Here is a 13,537-nt window from a genome sequence, read left to right on the forward strand (position 1 = left end):
AGCAAGTGCCCAGGGCGAGTTCAAGCCCCATGACCCACCAAAAAATTACACCTACAGATATGGCACAAATACATTATTTTTTCTGTAATTTTGCTTTCTCTTATTCCTCCTTTTTTTCTCCATAAAGTTCCTCTGCCATGGGCATTTTTTATTTTGCCAGTCCTGGGGCTTGAAATCAGGGCCTGGGCACTGTCCTTGGACTTTCTCAAGGTTAGTGCTGCTCTCTCACTTGATCCACAGCTCCACTTCTGGTTTTTTTTCTGTGTATGAGGTACAGAGAAATCGAACCCGGGGTTTCGTGCATGCTAGGCAAGCACTCTACATCTAGGCTACACTCCCAATCCCATGATTTTTTTTTTAAACTTTTCTATTTGTTTTGATGTTTTCTTTTTCTCTTTGCCTAAGTTCAGTCTCACTAAACTTACAGATGACAATTTTCCCCAAAATTTTTTAGACAATAACTTTTAGCATCTCATATTTTCTTCTTCCAGCCAGGAGGATGCGCAATTCCAAAAATATACAAACTTCGTTGCTAAACTCCATTTTTGCCACTAGGTGGGGATCAGTGCACACATTAGATGTGTTGTATTTCCATGACTTCTCACTAAGAGCCAATGTTTTAATATTTTAATTTTTTACCTTTGTTTGCATTCAGAGCTTTATTTACTTATCTATAAACAGAGGTGACAAGAGTAAATTGTCTTTGATGATTCCTATATATATGAACGTTTTAAGTTCCCTAAGATTGAAATTCTATTTTTGATCCCCTCTTATTTCCTGGTGTCCCTCTGCTTGGAGTTTGTGTGTGTGTGTGTGTGTGCTTTATTGTTATTCTGATCATAGTCTAGTGCAGTGTGAAAGCAATATTACTGTGTAGTACATAGAAACAAGTCAGAAACAGTAGGTCATATGTTAGATTATGAAAGAAATTATATTGTAATTAGACCTGAAAATGTGGCTAAATTATCTTACTAAGTTCTTAGTATGAGAATATGGAATTTAATATTCTTCCCCTCATTAATTCATTTATATTTGTTTTCATTGATGCCTTAGAATGTGTCAAGCACTAAACTTGGCATTGGAGGTATAGACTTAAGACTGCTAAAAGGATATTACCCTTCTTACTCTCAGATAGCTAACAATACAACAGATAGCTAACAATAAATTGTAATCAAGGACTCTAACTGTATTTTTTTGCAAAAATACTGAGGTCTTCTTAGTCTGTGTCAGTCAGCATTAAAAATGCCTAGTGACAAATACTTATATTCTAATGATATTGAAGTTTCTATTAGACCTGTAGATAGTTTTTGATTACTATTTTAATTTTCATGTGTAGATTCAGTAATTTGTTGTGTGTGTACCAATTGTAGGGTTCGAACTCAGGGCCTAGGCTCAATCCCTAAGCTTCTTTTCCTCAAAACTAGAGATCTATCACTTGAGCCACAGCTCCACTGCTAGCTTTTTTGGTAATCTAGTAGAGATAAGAGCTTCACAGTCTTTCCTGCCTGGGCTACTTTTGAGCCACAATGCTCATGTTTTAGACACCTAAGTAGCTAGGGCTACAGATGTGAGCCACCCATATCCAACTAGATTCAGGAATTTTTGAGAAAAATTATATTCTCAACATTGTTTATACTCAAGGATAAAAATGTGTGAATCTGCATTGGGGTTTCCAAAGCAACCAGTTTTAACTCCTTATTTTCAAATTTTATGTCTTCGAGTTATACGGAAGTTTTCCTCAAGAAAACAATTTTCTAAAATAATAAATATAGATACTGTAGTAAATAGATACTACCTTATTTGAAAATATAATATTTGTATAAGCAATTAATTCAAGATTTCAAAATGAAATCATTCTGCAATTAAGGTGGATACTTAGTAAAATAAAAGAAAGAGAAGGGCTGGGCGCCTGTGGCTCACACCTGTAATCCTCGCTCCTCAGGATGCGGTGATGTGAGGATCACGACTCAAAGCAAGCCTAGCATGAAAGCCCTGAGACCCTTACCTTCAAATAACCTCAGAAAACAGGAAGTTGTGCTGTGGCTCAAATGGTAGAGCACTGGACTTGAGCTGAACAGCTCAAGGACAGCACCCAGGTCCTGTGTTCAAGACCATGACAGACAACATAAAGGCGGAGTATGGGTAAGGGCTTCTAAATTAGAAAGACATGTAGGCACAGAGGATAAAGACCATGAAACAAAGACCATATGAAGATAGAAGCCGAGATTCAATCTATGCAGCCACAAACCAGGAAATGAATGTCAAGGATTTCTTGAAACTACTGGAGGCTAATTTAGGGATATGTAATGGTTTCTCAGAGCCTCTAGAAGGAAACAACGTTGCTAATATCTTGTTTTGGGGATTTCGGATAGCCTGAACTGTGAGAAGTAAATCGCTCAGTTTTTGAATTACATAAATTTCCCATATATGAATATAAATCTGAGATAAATTGTGTGTTTATTTCTTATAGTATTTTGCAAAATATATTGCACTTAACCACTTGAAAATTCATGCCAAATTCATTTTAGGGACTCTGTAGACTATATGTCAATAGCTTCTCTATAATAAGTTAATAAAACAAAATTGACACAACTAATCTCTGTAAGTGAAAATATATTTAAAAAGAGAAAAATAGAGAAACACACATTTTAATAAATATTGGAACAGTACACTAAAGAATTTCTTCCTAGTGTTCCACTGTAACTCCTCAAGGATTATAAAATACTTTAATTGCAACACAATGAACAAGAAATGGATACAAATGAAGTTTCCTCAGTTCAGAATATGTAGGACTCGATTATGGGAAAATTCTAGCCTTACTGAAAACACAAGGAGGAGATGCAAGGTATCAAAAAACATAATTAATTTTAAATGGCACTGAAATGTCATGTTATATTGTTTTAAGGAATAATGATCACCTTCCTAATTTCCCATCCTGCAATATAGGATGACTCCATTCATAACCAAGCCTCTAGAATTTTGATAGTATTCTTCTATAAAAACAAAGTGATTGGATAAAAGCAGACCATTTTTGGTGAGTTGAGTGCTTTAAGAGCCCTCAGCCCTTTTCTAAGAAATTTCTATCCCTTTCTAGTACTTCTGTTTTCTTTGTTTAGGTAACAGAATAAAAATGACTCTAAGGTCTTTGCTTAGGTAACAGAATAAAAATGACTCCAAGGTCTAAGATCCTTACAGGAAATAATTTAACTTATTCTTTAGAATCCTAAAATGTAAACAAAGCTATATTAAATGAAAGACACTTTACATAAAAATAAAAGTCACGGCAGGAGTTTGGCCTAGTGGCAGAGTGCTTGCCTAGCATGCATGAAGACCCGGGTTCAATTCCTCGGTACCACATACATAGAAAAAAGCCAGAAGTAGTGCTGAGGCTCAAGTGGTAGAGCTCTAGCCTTGAGAAAGTCCAAGGACAGTGTTCAGGCCCTGAGCTCAAGTCCAGGACTGGCAAATAAATAAATGAATGAATGAATGAATGAATGAAAAAGTCACTATGGAGGCCGTCCGCCACCATCATGGTGCAGAAGCTCAAGTTCCACAAGCAGAAGCTGCTGAAGCAGGTGGACTTTCTGAACTGTGAGGTGACCGACCACAACCTGCACGAGCTGCATGTGCTGAGGTGGTAAGGGCCGCAGCGGTGCGAGGAGTATACGGGCAACAACCAGCTGAGCCGTGCAGTGCCCAAGCTGGCAAGGCGGCTGCGCGACCCGTTCTGCGCACTCGCGTAGGCCGCGCTGCTAGACAAGCTGTACGTGCTGGGCCTGGTGCCCACGCACGGCTCACTGCAGCTCTGCGACGCAGTCACGGCCTCCGCCTTCTGCCGCTGCCGCCTGCCCACCATGCTGCTCAAGCTGCGCATGGCCCAGCACCTGCAGGCCGCTGTAGCCTTCGTGGAGCAGGGCCACATCTGCATGGGCCTGGAGGTGGTCCTGACCCCACCTTCCTCATCACTCGCAGCATGGAGGACTTTGTCACGTGGGTCGACTCGTCCTATATCAAGCAGCACGTGCTGGAGTACAACGAGGAGCGTGATGACTTTGATCTGGACGCTTAGCGGGCCTCTGGGCCTCGTGTCCCACCCCCACCCCTACCGCAGCTGCTTCCGACAGATGGGGAAACTGAGGCCCAAGGCGCCGAGCCCGCCCTCCCCGAGAGTGTGTTCACCGATCATGGGGCCTCCCTCTCGTCACAGCTGCCTCTTGACAGATGGGGAAACTGAGGCCGGAGGCACTGAGTGACCTTGATGCTGTGTTTGCAAGTCGTGGGTCGTTTCCTTCTCATGTCTATCGATGACAGACGGGGAAACTGAGGCTGGAGACACTGAGCCTGCCCCTTCCAGAGTGTGTTAGTGGACTGCAGCTCCTCCACTTCCAGTCACAGACCTCAAGTGCTTGGGGGTAGGAAATAGCATCTCCGTTTCCCATGAGATTTTCTTAGAACGTGGACGACTAGATTTAAGTGACTTTGGGAGATACTGGCAAGCAGTTTGTACTGCAAGGTGTATTTTTTTTAACTTCTTGGGTCCAAAATATTGGTGTAAATAAAAACCTTGCGCTCCCCCTCTTGAATCAGGACTGCTTGGGTTAATTTTGGAACACTTGATCCCTGTGGAGATGCAACTGTGTACAGATGGAGAGTTTTGGTTGACGTTTCCATAAAATAAGTGTGAGTTTAATATTCAAGGTCCTCTCCCTCTTATGAATCAATGTTATTTTTTCCCCAATATCAATAAATGGCCCATACTCTCTGAAAAAAAAAGTCACTATGGAGATGAGTTCCAGTAAAGATTTTTTTCCTTTGTTGTTGGATTTCTTTTCTTTCTCTTTATTAATTTGTTTATTTAATATTATCTTTTTATTTATCCATCTTTGGGAGGTTAAGGGGAACAGAAATAGAGAGACAAAGGGTGAAGAAACACAGCAATGGTGCTCTCTAGACATTATGCCGAAAATGAACTATACAACATGTCAGGGAGGATGGGAAGGAAAAACTGGAAGAGAGCAAGGGAAAAGGGGACATTGTACAAAAAGAAATGTACTCATTACCTGAATTATGTACTGTACATCACCTTTAAAATCACGGTTTTTAAAGACAAATAATAAATTAATAACAATAACTACCAATTAAAAGAGAAGTCAATGTTGTTCATTGTGTTTAGTAGACATAATGGCTTAATAGTTACTAAATCATGATGTAAAGAAATATGATAATATTCAGGTATGTACTTTCTGAAAGTTTTCAATTAAAACCTATTAACATTGTGAACACCCACAGCAGAATATAAAATTACTTGTGCAAAAGTGAAAAAAGTAAAAAGCATTCAACCAAGTTATAGACATTGTAATGACATTTGCACAGACATGTTTCCATTAATGCCCACAATAGTTAATGTGTTTTATAGGCAGTCCAGATGATGTCATCAAAAGAGGTATTTTATTCACCTTTACAAGAAATGCAAACAGAAATGTAAATTCATCAAAATAAAATGGATATTTAGTAAGTCAGTTTTGAGTCCAATTCAGATCTGCTTGATTGAATCCTAAGCAATAACCTTTTGCCTCTCAAATGTATATTTAAACAAAACACTTTCAACTTCATTTGGGAGCATTGTAGAAATTCAGGCCACCAAGCCTGCCCTTACTGAATCAGAATCTATACTTTATTTATTTGTTTGTTATTGTTGAACTCAGGGCATGAACACTGTCCTTGAGCTTTCAAAAGGCTAGAACTCTAGGGCTTGAGCCACAGTACCACTTTCAGCTTTTTTTGGGGAGGGGGGATTGGTACAGAGAAATTGAACCCAGATCTTCATGCATCCTAGGCAAGCACTCTACCACTAAGCTAAACTCCCAGCCCCAGAATCTATATTTTAAGTCACATGGGCGTTTTTTTTTTCTTCTGGTCAGCCATGGGGTTTGAATGGCAGGGTCAGGGCACTGTCTCTGAACTCTTACTGCTCAAGGCTAGGGCTCTATAGTTTTGAGCCACATCTCCACTTCTAGTTTTTGATGGTCTCTGAGAATTTTTTGCCTGGGGTGGCTCCAAATTGGGATCCTCAGATCTAAGTCTCCTGAGTAGCTCGGATTACAGACAGGCCACCAGCACTCATCAACCAGAGTGATTTTTTTTGCTGGTCCTCGGGCTTTCTCAAGGCTAGAGCTCTACCACTTGAGCCATAGAACCACTTCAGGCTTTTTATGTATCTGGTACTGAGGAATTGAACTGGGAACTTCAAGCAGGCTAGGCAAGTACTCTACCATTAGGCCAAAGTCCAGGCCCCAGCCTGAGAGATTTTTAAGCACAGTGAAGTTTGGGAAACAAGGCTCTAAAGGTTTACAGTGCCTATTCTCTTTTAGAGCTCAATGATTTATACGATCTCTTGCTTATCAACTGGGATACATTCTAAGACACTTCTACACACATCTGTCTTTTTTGCCAGTTGTCAGGACTGAACTCAGAGCCTGAGCACTGCCCTTGGGCTTTCTCAAGGTATGAACTCTACCACTTGAGCCACAGCACCACTTCCAGCTTTTCTCTATGTATGTGGTACTGAGGAATCGAACCCGGGTCTTCGTGCATGCTAGGCAAGCACTCTTACCACTAGGCCAAAGTCCCAGCCCACAGCCCTTTTGTAGCAGCAAACCCTTGCACATACACAGCTGTCCCTCAGTGCCCACAGACAACTAGTTTCAGGATCCTGTGAAGTTATCAAAATGTAGTTTTTAATGTCTCCTATAGATGTTGGTATTTTATCTGTATATAACTTACGTAATTCTCCTGCCTACTTTTTAATCATCTTTAGCTGAAATATCTAATTATCAAACAAAATGAAAATAATCATTACAATGTATGGTTGAGAAAATAAATTATAATGAAATTATATTCAGAACAGGCACAAATTTCTAAATCCTTACTTGGCTAAATGCACAGATATAGAACTCACAGATACAGATAGACAAGGGTACTATGCTTATTCATTGATGGACACATATATATGTGTATATAATAAAGATTTTATAAATTAGGCACACAGTAAGAATTTACCAATAATATAATAAGACAAAATAATTATACATATTGAAATAAAATTCATGTGAATATAGGTTCTCAAAATTTCATGTTGCACTCTACTCATGCTTCTTATGTGATGGGTGATGTGATGAGATGATAAAATGCCTGCATGAAGAAAGGAGTGAGTGACATAGGACCTGTGGTATAGCATTAAGCTAGTAAATAAAGCAGATAGTATATACAATATGAATGCACTGGACAAAGAGATGACTCATATCAAGGTAGAGCTGGGCAGTATGAAATAGCATCACACTTCTCAGTACAACATAGAAGTCAAATATTGTGAATTCTTTATTTCTAGGACTTTAATGTTTTCCAGTTGCAATTACCAGATATGATTGAAATTTCAGAAAGCAAACACTGTCAAGGAAGGAGGGAAATATTCATTGACAAAAACTTTCTCCCCTCTGACCAAACATTTTAGAGTCTGCTTTTTGACTATTTTTTTTGTCTTTTAGATCTTCCTTTGGCTCATTTACTCCAATTTGAGCAAGAATCTTTGTTGAAAGTCTTTAGGAAAAGAATCCAATTACATTTTATAACTATTCAATTTCCTATCCTACTACTCTTAGTATCTGACTATCTTTCATATCTTAAGAAATCCTTCATCTCCATATACTATATCTTATTGCCTTGGCCTGCTTTCAACATTACTGAAATCACTTTGATTTGCCACAATGTTAGAATGCATGTTACTTCAGAATTCTTTCTTATAAATATTCCATGTCCCCTGTATTCCAATCTTCCTTTTACTTATATTGACACTCTTTTGTTTCATGAATAAAACCTGCTTTACTAATTTTAACAAATGTCAGGAATAGTTTTTTCTTTTCAAAATTCAAGAAATATCAATAAACCAGTGCCTTAACTGTCATATTGGGCCTAAAATGCAATTTCTAAAACCAGAATCGTACCTTTTTATATTAATGTTTGGTTTTAAATTAAATAGAATAGGAAATACCAGCAAATATATGACTATTATGCTTCCACTTTTCATCATGATGAAAATTTCAGAAAATTTCTGTTTGCATAATTTACTTCTCGTTAAAGTTACTACCTATACAAACTGGTGAAGTGGAGCCCAGAATTCCTAAGGGAGTCACTATTAAATATTTACTTAAAGAAATAATGGTAAGATTATGATTGTCTCATTCTTCTTTCCTCTTTTATATACCTCCCAAGACTCTCTCCCCTCTATATCTTACTTTCCTTGAATACTGAAATCTTTAATCTGCTTCCTTAAGAAAATAGACCTGAAGTTCCTCCAATATTGCTTAATGTCTCATTCATCCTTCATGGGAGTGATTGAGGAAAGAAAAGCTCCTAGAGTTTGAAAGTTATCAAGCTCATAAAATAAGAAAGAGCTAACAGTGTTAGCCTGCATATTATGACCAATGCACTCTTTTCTGTGCCTATGGGAGAAGTTGACTCTAATAAATTCTCTAAGACAAAAGAAATATATTGGTCCAGGCATGGTAACTCATACGTAAAATCCAAACTACTTAAGAAGCTGAAATCTAAGGATCAAGGTTCAAAGCTAACCCAAGCAGAAAAGTCTGTGAGACTCTTATTTTCAATTAACTATCAAAACAGAAAAGAAAAAGTCAGAATGGAGCTGTGGTTCAAATTGCTAGAGCTCTAGACTTGAACAAAACAAACCCAGAGACGGCACCCAAGTTCTGAATTCAAGCCCTAGTATCAGAAAGAAAAATAAATAGTAAGTTGTGTTTGGTGGCTCATGCCTGTAATCCTAGCTGCCAAGGAGGCTGATCTAAAGATTGCGGTTCAAAGACAGCCCCAGCACTAAAGTGCAAGAGACTCTTATCTCCAATTAACCTCTAGAAAACTGGAAGTAGCACTATGGCTGAAAATGCTCAGAGCCACACAGCACTTCCGGTTTTCTGGTAGTTTATTAGAGATAAGAATCTCATGGAGTTTTCATACCCAGGCTGACTTTGAGCCAAGATCCTCAGATTTCAGCCTCCTGACTAGCTAGGATTACAGGCATAAGCCACTATCACCCAGATAAAAGCAAAACTTTTTTTAGGTAGACAGTATCACTATACTGTCTTAATGTGTAGGACCTCAAAACCTCAGAAAAATAAATCTCCTCTTACTAGTAGCCAAAATTTACATTGAAGATGATATTTATTAATTCAACAAACATCTCTTAGAGACATACACATACATACATACATATATACACACACTTGAACCACACATCTCTTAACACCAATTAAAACTTTACTAAACTTAGATACCTTAAAGTTCTCACCAGGGAGCTAATTGGTCACAAAACATTATCTCCCTCTTTATTAAGGTATAACAGAAAGTCATTTGAGTTCCCACCAGGACCATCTTCTTTCTTAATATAAACCAAATGTTCTGTGCAATTTTACTTCTGGATATTTTCAATTCAGTTGCAAATTAAATGAATATTGCTTGGCCTAAGTATCAAAAGACATTGATTATATGTGAAACAAATATAAAAGACAAGGATAATTTGAAAGACTTAATGGTAAAGAGAAGAAATGCACTGAGCAGAATTAAATTATATGTCATGACAATGATTCATTCATAATCAAATATAAAATCCAAATTAATAATGCTCAACTTCAATGCCTAACAGTTTTAAACTAAGATTGACAGAAAAAAATGTTTTCTTTCATGAATTTGTATGAACATGCTAACTCTACAGAATGAGTTTTGCATGTCATTCTTATTACAATTCTTTTGACAGCTTATTAGATTATTGATAAATCACTCTCCAGCTGGAACCATAGGGCTCTTTGCTATTATGTGGTCAAAACCCTTCATAACCTTCTACTATGAAGGAGAATATGTTGATTTATACATTTAAACACCTAAGGCACGTCTACCTTAAAGTATCTTTCTCTGTATTTGTTTTCATCTCCTTATTCCTTGTTTTCAGGTAAACAAGATAGATAAAGGCATCTTTGGGTTATATCCTACCTGCAACCACAATGAAAAATATTTATAATTTTTTATTTAATAATTTCAGTTAGAAATCTCAGATTAACACCTTCAGTTGGACTGCTTCAGATCCCATGTTCATACAAAAGCTGATTGCCATTAACCAGCAATTCGAGACACAAACAAGAACGTGATGACTGGGTCTCTTCATTTAGCCTTGACAGTGAATTCATCTGCACCTAAACAAACTAGACTAAGGCTATAAGTAATATTTTTCCTTTGAAATCAACATGATATTTTAAGTATGTCGAGTAGATGCTAAGTAGGCAAAAATAAAATTTACTTCTTGCTCAAAAGCATAATGAAATATCCTAATACATACCTTATCCCTAGCAGGAAAAAGCAAAATGTAATTTATGCACTGTTTAGATTATTTCTCTGTCAATTTTACAACATTTCTAGTTCATCCAACAAGTTATGAACAGCTATTCAAATATCCCAAATCAATTAATTCTGATCTTCTGACACATTTTCTCTGCACAAACACGTTTAAATGCTACTTTCTGCTTCCAGACAATCATTATTGTACTTAGATTTAGATTTAATTGCAATATCTTTGTAACTTTTCTCAACTCCCATTAAGTATCCAGTACCATTCAGTTGTCTGAATTTGCACTTAGACAATATTACAAATTTTTGTTTGGTTCAGCTCATAGCTTCATGCTTGCTAGGCAGATGCTATAGTGCTTGAGGTAAAGATCCAGCCCTTTTGCTCTGTTTATTTTAGAGATACAATCTCTGCCTCTCTCTGTCTCTGTCTGCCTCTGTTTCTGTCTCTCTCTCCCTCTCCCTCTCCCTCTCCCTCTCTCTTTCTCTTTCTCTCTCTCTCTCTCTCCCTCCATTTCCAGGCTGGCCCTATACCACAATCTTCCCATTTATGGTGCCCATAGTATCTAGGATGAAAGGCACATACTCCTGAGCATTGCTACTGTTTGAGATGGTTGAGATGAGGTGTTGTAAAGTTTTTGCCCAGACTAGCCTGGGAAGACAATCCCTGCAATCTCTGAGTAGCTAGGATTACAGGGGTAAGCCACTACCCAGGGCTACGAATATGAATCTTTTATAACATACAAAGCAGTTATGTACTACATCCATCACATAGAATGCAAATTGGGAGTACAGGCTATTGTAACACTGGAAATATTGTTAGTATCTAGGACAGTAACTGAGTCCATTTATGTGGGATAGACTATTTAAATATTTATTTTTGTGCTTATCCTCCGGCTTGGTCTCAGGCCTGGTCATTTTCCCTGCAATTTTTTTTGATCAAGGTTAGTGCTCTACCGCTTGAATTACAGTTCCACTTCTAGTTTTGAAGTAGTTAATTAGAAATAAGAATTTTACGAACTTTCCTGCCCAGGATGGCTTCAAACTGTGATCCTTAAGTCTCAGCCTCCTGAGTAGCTTGGATTACACACCTCAACCACCAGTGGAATATTTTATTAATATATCAAATTGGGTCATGACTTTCACATTTTACAGCCAATAGTATGAATTATAGAAACAATTTAAATGAAGGAATCCAAAATGAGTAACTGAGTTTCTTAGTATAAAGCCAGAAAAATCTTATTGTAGAGGGCATCACAAATAAGCATTACTTTTTTTCTGCCAAACTCATAGGGGGCCACAGAGATACATGGAACAAAATAAGTAAAATCACACCTATTGCTGTAAATAAAACCAATTCAAAATAAATGGTGTTCTGGAAGCCAGTGGCTTATGCCTAAAATTCTAGCTGCTCAGGAGGCTGTGGCTCAAAGCCAACCTTAGCAGGGAAGCAGGGAAGTCTGTTAGACTCATCTCCAATTAACTACCAATATAATCCAGAAGTAATATGTGGTTCAAGTGATAGAGTGCTAGCCTTGAGCAACAGAAGCTTACTGAGAATGCCCAAGCCCTGAATTCAATCTCCAGAAATGGCTAAATAAACTGTGTGACAATGTGTCTGTCTGTCTCTAACACACACAGCGTGTGTGTTAAAGACTGTCTCATTTTACCCTAGACTAGCCTTCAAGCTTACCAGTGATGGTGCTAAAATAACATAATACCACCAGTCCTAGCTCTATCTTTAAAGTGCCTATGATGTTCATCATTTTGTTTCAGAATGTATAACATTTGAGAAAAAAGAAACTAAAATTGAGACTGCACACTTTTATGATAATGTTTTACTCTTGGATTATCACCAAAACTGGTATAGGGTGTGTGTGTGTGTGTGTGTGTGAGAGAGAGAGAGAGAGAGAGAGAGAGAGAGAGAGAGAGAGAGAGAGAGAGAGAGAGAGAGAGAGAGAGAGAGAGAGACAGACTGAGAGAGACAGAGAGAGAGAGAGAGAGAGAGAGAGAGAGAGAGAGAGAGAGAGAGAGAGAGAGAGAGAGAGAGAGAGAGAGAGAGAGGGAGAGAGAGAGAGAGAGAGAGAGAGAGACAGACTGAGAGAGACAGAGAGAGAGAGAGAGAGAGAGAGAGAGAGAGAGAGAGAGAGAGAGAGAGAGAGAGAGAGAGAGAGAGAGAGAGAGGGAGAGAGAGAGAACCTAGAGATCAAAAGAAGGCTTTCAACATGGCCATGGTCATGTGTTTTATCTCTGTACTGCATAGCTCTCCCTAAACCTTAACAGTTTTAAGATTAGCTTGCAATCCTTTATACAAAGTTTAAGAGACTTAAAGCAAAATGAAGCCCTAAGAAGTACAAATGAAAGGACTGGACTCAAGAGATTTGGAGCTGGCTTTGGAGTTTTCTCAACTCATTAGATGTATTAGTATGCATCAACTATATGAAGAATACATGAGAAGTTAGATGTTTCTGTGTGAAATTTCTGCAGTGAAACCCACTTTGAACAATTAACATACACTTAAACCTTGAATGACCAGCATGTAAAATGGCCCTGTTAGAGTGTAGGTACCAGTAGTGAAGGGGGAAAGTTAATGAAAAAGGTGAAGTAAGGTGAATTTAGGCAAAATACTTGAAAATGAATAAGTTAACACTAGTTTAAGAAGCTAAGAGAGTGATTATGGTACACTGTATGGATAGATGGACATGTCAAAATGCAACCTTCTTTTTTTAACAACAATTTTATGCTAATAAGAATGGAATGAGGGGAGAAAAGCTTGTCTCAAAAACAGTAGGTTTTATGTTTGTTTCACTACTGGGACTTTAAATCAGGACCTGGCTGCTATAACTGAGCTTTGTTTTCATTGAAGATTGGCTGGCACTCTACCACTTGAGCCTCTCAGCTCTCAGCTCTGCTTCTATTTTTTTTTTTTTTTTCGGTACCGCGGTTTGCACACTGTGGTTGGGCCTTATCCCTGAGCTTTTCTCTGCTCAAGGTTAGGGCTCTGCTCTACCACTTGAGCCACAGCACTAGTTATACCTTTTTTTCTGAGTAGTTTATTGTAAATAAGAGTCTCTTGGATTTTTGTGCCAATACTGGCTTCAAGCTCTGATCCTCAGATCTCAACTTCCCG

At 38.1% G+C, this 13,537-nt stretch overlaps 1 pseudogene; it reads left to right on the forward strand.

Moving 5' to 3' along the window:
- The first annotated feature begins 3,530 nt into the window (after window positions 1–3,530).
- Window positions 3,531–4,069, forward strand: LOC150040531 (U3 small nucleolar ribonucleoprotein IMP3-like; annotated as a pseudogene).
- The last annotated feature ends 9,468 nt before the right edge of the window (window positions 4,070–13,537 follow it).

The sequence above is a fragment of the Megascapheus bottae genome, chromosome X (genome assembly GCF_031878675.1).
Source record: "Megascapheus bottae isolate mThoBot1 chromosome X, mThoBot2.hap1, whole genome shotgun sequence".
Taxonomy (NCBI): domain Eukaryota; kingdom Metazoa; phylum Chordata; class Mammalia; order Rodentia; family Geomyidae; genus Megascapheus; species Megascapheus bottae.